Below are 6,061 nucleotides of genomic sequence, written 5' to 3'. Positions count from 1 at the left end.
AATCCCCGTTTTCAAACCGTCAAACAACAAAAAGCGGCAAACAGTCGCCCCAACCCCGCCTTTAAGCAGAGAGGGGGCGAGGGCAATGAGAAGGTATTGCAATCGGATGGGAGGTGGGGGGAGAGAGAGATGCGGGAAAGGGGATTTCTTTTTGCTATGAATTCAAAAAATGCCTTTCCCTTGCGGCATGTTTGAGACCTATGGAACACCGCTGGTGGCTGTGCAGAAGACACGCGCATGAAGCTGCCTAAGCCTTTATCCTGGATCAGACCATCAGTTCATCGAGATCAGTATTGTCTACTCAGACTAGCGGCAGCTCTTCAGGGTCTGGTTTGGCTTTCACATCACCTCCTACCTTATCTTTTTAACTGGAGACGCCCAGGATTGAATCTGGAACCTTCTGCAACATGCCAAGCGGAGGCACTGCCAGTGAACCACAGTTCCTCAGGGCCCCCTGCCCGGCAATATGGAGACAATAGTAAACTGCTACAGAATTGTCCTAAACTTCTCCCCCCCACTACCAATTTCTGGAAACATGAAACTGGCAAACAATTATCCAGGACAGAAAGATTAGAGGAGTCTTATGGCACATTTATGGTATGTTCACTTTTCAGCTCCAAAGTTTAGGGAATGAGTTAGGGTTGCCAATCCCCAGGTGGGGGCAGGGGATCCCCGTGTTTGGAGCTCCCCTCCCCCGCTTCAGGGTAATCAGAAAGCGGGGGGAGGGGAGTCTGCTGGGCACTCCATTATTTCCTATGGAGACTGATTCCTATAGGATATAATGGAGAATTGATCTGGGGGGCAGTGTTTTGAAGTAGAAGCACCAAATTTTCAGCATAGCATCTGGTGCCTCTCCTCAAAACATTCTCCAAGTTTAAAAAAGATTGAACCAGGGGGTCTAATTCTATGTGCCCCAAAATAAGGTGCCCCTATCCTTCATTTAAAGCTCGTTCAGTCCCTATAAATGTGGCCATAACTCCCTTTGGATTTCAGTTAGGCTTGTCATAACCTTGCTTCTGACTCCACCCCCAAAGTCCCCAGATATTTCTTAAATTGGACTTGGCAACCCTAGAAGGAGTCCAGTGTAGGACAAGGAAATCAGTGACAGGTTTGAAGACTGTGCCCTATGAGCAAAGGTTCAGAGAGCTGGGAATCTCTATTTTGGAGAAGAGACTATCAAAAGGGATGCCACATGGGGGATGGGTTTGGACATATTTTTGGTCATGTCATGATGGGACTAATGGATATAATCTACGGCAAAGGAGGTTTCATCTGAATTTGAGGAAGAACTTGACAGTGACACATCTTCAACACTGGAATGCTCTCCCTTGTAAGGTGATGGGTTCTTCATTGCTGGAGGTTTTAACTACCAATTGGATACTATTTGTTGGGGATATGATGCTTGTCGTTCCTGTGTTGGTGGGTTGGGAGGTTGGACTAAATTAGTAGCCCCTTCTGACATTAAATAAAATACAGCCTGGTGGCAGTGCAAAGTACCATCAAGTCACAGCTGACTTATGGTACACCTTTAGAGTTTTCAAAGCAAGAGATATTCCGAGATAGTTTGCCATTCCCTGCCTTTGCTTCATAACCCTGAATTTCCTTGATGGTCTCCCATCCAAATACAGAGCGGACCAGAGCTGACCGTACTTAGTTTCTAAGATTGGATGAGATCAGGCTAGCCTGGACTGCCCAGACGATTCATCTTTTACTCCAGCAAAAGGTTCTGTAGAACCTACTTTGTCAGATGCTGTGAAGGGATCTTCACTTATGTCAAGGCATAAAATTAGAGCCCCGTGGCGCAGTGTTAAAGTTGCAATGCTGCAGTCCTAAGCTCTCCTCATGACCTGAGTTCGATCCCCAGTGGAAGCTGTTTTCAGGTAGCCGGCTCCAGGTTGACTCAGCCTTCCATCCTTCCAAGGTTGGTAAAATGAGTACCCAGCTTGCTGGGGGTGGAAGTGTAGATGACTGGGGAAGGCAATGGCAAACCACCCCGTAAAAAGTCTGCCGTGAAAACAATGTCACCCCAGAGTCGGAAACGACTGGTGCTTGCACAGGGGATCTTTCGTTTCCTGTAAACACCTCTACGTGCCCTTCCCTATGTAATATGTTCAATTCACTAGACATGTTCCTCCACACAAACGATCTGCTCAGGGCCGTAACCAGGATTTTAAAAGTTGGGCATTTTTAAAAGTCAGGAGGCACCCTTTCCCATCCACTGCAGGGTAGGGGCAAAATCTGGAGGCTCTGAAAGTGGCCAAGGCAAACAACCCTAAAGCTTTGGAGTCAAGAACGGACTTGAATGTTGTGTGCAAGCGGGGGTTCCCTTCCATCTCCCTTTCCCCCATCCCAGCACCTTGCAGCCAGCAGCTCTATCCAACCACCTATTACATGCAGCTTCCTCCACCTCCCTCCTCTCTGCACTGTGCTCTCCCAGTTCCAATCAGGGGGCTCTGTCTGGAAGCCAGGCTCCCCTGTGGCTACAGGCCTGGATCTGCAGGTGCCTTTGCTTTACATCTGATAAAGTGGGTTCTAGTCTCCAAAAATTTAAACTGGAATAAAATCTTGCTGTCATTTAAGGTGCCACTAGCCTCCTGTTTACTCCTCCTTGCAGGAGTATCATGCTACCTGTCTGGAAAAATCCTATGAAATGCTGTCACTTTGACCCTACTCATAAAGTGAGTGTAATGGGTTCAAATTGAACCAAGGAATCTTTTCAAAGCCTATGGTTCTAGTCTATATCCACACAGAAAGTGGAGACATTTGTCCTCATAGCTACAAGCCCTTAAAGCAGGGGTCCCCAACTCCCGGTCCATGGACCAGTACCAGTCCGTAGCCTGTTAGCAACCCGGCTGTGAGTTGTATAATTATTTCATTATATATTACAATGTTGTGATAATAAGATGACATTGGATTTATATCCTGCCCTCCACTCGAAATCTCAGAGTGGCTCACAATCTCCTTTATCTTCCTCCCCCACAACAGACATCATGTGAGGTAGGTGGGGCTGAGAGAGCTTGCACAGCAGCTGCCTTTTCAAGGACAGCTCTGCAAGAGCTATGGCTGACCCAAGGCCATTCCAGCAGCTGTGAGTGGAGAGGAGAATCAAATCTGGTTCTCCCAGATAAGAGTCCGCACACTTAACCAGCACACCAAAATAAAGTGCATAATTGTATCATCCCAAAACCATCCCCCCCCTCCCCCGCCTGGTCTGGAAAAATTGTCTTCTACAAACCCGGGCCCTGGTGTCAAAAAGGTTGGGGACCGCTGCCTTAAAGTCGTCTCCAGCTAGAGTGCATCATGTTTATCATGCCACGAGAGGTCACTGTTGCCCATTTATTCTTCTCACTACATAGGCTGAGACTCCTGGAAAATTTCGCTTTGATGCTTGGCATTTAATGTGCTAAAATTAAAGAATGAGGATTTGATAACTGCATAAAGCAGCAAGTAACAGAACCACAGAAAAGCAAGGAAGAAGCTAGGAACTTCAACACATGCATATCGGATTTCTAAAATATTACATCAGGAACCCACCAATTGTTTGAAGTAACTGGAATGCAAAGTATATGGTTTGTGTGACGTCATCAAGGCAAGCATCCATTAATCAAGAGAATTTTCATTTTTAAGAATGCTTAAATTTTGGATGAAGACTATTCAACTGTCCAAAGGACAAGAAAATCAAAGGGGGGGGGGGTACTCTTTAAAAGGTAAAGATAATAAGTTTAGGAGCGAAACTGGATTTATAAAGCTGGCTGGAAATACAACATGTCTAAGATTTCTCCTTTGATGGTTTTCTGCTTAGTTCTGAAGCATCTTAAACTGCAGCAAAGTCACATGTGCACGCACATGCCCACTTAATGTGTTTTTCACACTACAGCAGTTATAGTAGTTGTAACATCCAAATTGCAAGATGTCATAGTCCTGCTGTGAACCACATTAGTCAGTACACAACCTAGAGTACTTTGCGCAGAGGGAAGCAACAAAAATGATCAGGAGCCTGGAGACTAAGCCGTATGAGGAAAGGCTGAAGGACCTGGGAATGTTCAGTCTGGAGAAGAGGTTGAGAAAGGGACATGACTGCTCTCTTGAAATATCTGAAAGGCTATCACTTAGGGGAAGGTAGGGAGCTGTTCCTGTTGGCAGCAGAGGAGAGGACTCACAATGTTGGTTTTAATTGCAGACAGAAAGCTAACCAGTTGGGTATAATTAATTCTTTTTTTTACAGGAGGAGTGGCTCAGCAGTGGAATCAGCTGCCCAGGGAGGTGGTGAGTTCCCCCTCACTGACAATCTTCAAGCAGTGGTTGGACAAACACTTGTCAGGCATGCTTCAGGTTGATCCTGCATTGTACAGGAGGTTGGACTAGATGGTTTGTATGGCCCCTTCCAACTCTAGATCTGTAGGATTTCTAGTTCTGAAGGGTACAGCATGCAGCTAATTGGCAGCATAGCTCCACTTCACCGAGGCAGGAATCCTTACTGCAAACACTCTTAATGAATTAATCTGCAGAATCAAAGGCTACACTTCGAGACTGCACTGTTAAATTAACATGCCCCCAACCAAGCAAGACAGACCCAGATGTACATCAAAGTGGCTGTGGAACATAGAATTAAAAACAACATGCTGTATCTGCTGCCCATTTTGCAGAGAATTTGATCAGCATACTTCTACATATTCCAAGTGAGATATCCTGAGCTCATAAGCAAAATATAGCCACTAAGGCCCATCTTGAGAAAGAACATTTATCTTACAATTTAACCAGTCCATCGCTGTGCCCCTTGGGTCTTTCTTACATCATGTAGTTCATTTTGCAAAGCCGGAGAGAGAAAGACAGAGAAATTGCTCCATATTTAAAACAGTATTTAAAAGAGTAAAACAGTTAAAAGGATTTGAATAGTGGAAGAATTTAACCACCCTGCCTTGGAGGCTCTGCAGCCCTTTGAAAATGGACTTGAAGGTCCAATATTGGGTGAAGACAGACATCGTAAGAAAGAGAATTCACACTGTGTTTTCTGCCTGTGGTGTGAACCTAGCTTCCTCTTGGCTTCACAGTCTGTATAACAACCATGGTGGTGGGAAGTGCCACTGAGTCACAGCCGACTCACAGCAACCCCTTTTAGGCTTTGCCTTTGCATAGCATTCCTGGACTTCCTTGGTAGTCTCCCTTCCAAGTACTAATCAAGGCTGCTCCTGCTTTGCTTCTAGGATCTGGTGAGATCAGGCTAGCCTGGGCCATCCAAGTCAGGGTACAACAGCCCATACGTACCTGCAAATAGATCACAACTTCAGTGGCTAGGATTTCCTTTCCCCTCCCATTCTAGGCAGGCTGGCCCATTTTATTTTTAAAACTACCTCATACATTTATGAAGAGCCCCGTGGTGCAGAGTGATAAAGCTGCAGTCCTAAGCTCTGCTCACGACCTGAGTTTGATCCCGGCGGAAGCTGGGTTCAGGTAGCCGGCTCAAGGCTGACTCAGCCTTCCATCCTTCCGAGGTTGGTAAAATGAGTACCCAGCTTGCTGGGGGGAAAGTGTAGATGACTGGGGAAGGCAATGGCAAGCCACCCCGTAAAAAGTCTGCCTTGAAAATGCTGTGAAAGCAACAGCACCCCCGAGTCAGAAACAACTGGTGCTTGCACAGAAGACTACCTTTACCTTTTACATATACATTTATGTAATTCATCAATTCATTACTTTTTTAAAAAAAAAAGCTGGCTTAAGTTAAAAAAAAAATCCCTGGAGGACAGAGGGGGACATTTCTTAGCAATATTCTTCCAACTGTTTGAGTACATACTGACATTGGGGCAAGAAGTACCTTCATTAAAATACTTTCTTTTCTATACTACCTGCTTGGAAGCTGCCAACCACCAAAAACATGAAGGAAGGCTTAGAAGGAGGCAGGAAGTGGAGGGGAAAAAAGACTTTGGAAGTTTATTCTTTGATAAAATTTCAACTGAAAGTGGTGGACTTTGCAGTTAACATTTTTTTTCCTAAATGCACAAAAAACTATTCACAGGGAGGTCTGAGCTTACTCTAAGACATTAAATTAGAGCTACATGAGAGC

This window comes from Heteronotia binoei, chromosome 13 (assembly GCF_032191835.1).
Source record: "Heteronotia binoei isolate CCM8104 ecotype False Entrance Well chromosome 13, APGP_CSIRO_Hbin_v1, whole genome shotgun sequence".
Taxonomy (NCBI): Eukaryota; Metazoa; Chordata; class Lepidosauria; order Squamata; family Gekkonidae; genus Heteronotia; species Heteronotia binoei.
Note: the sequence above shows the minus strand (reverse complement) of the source record.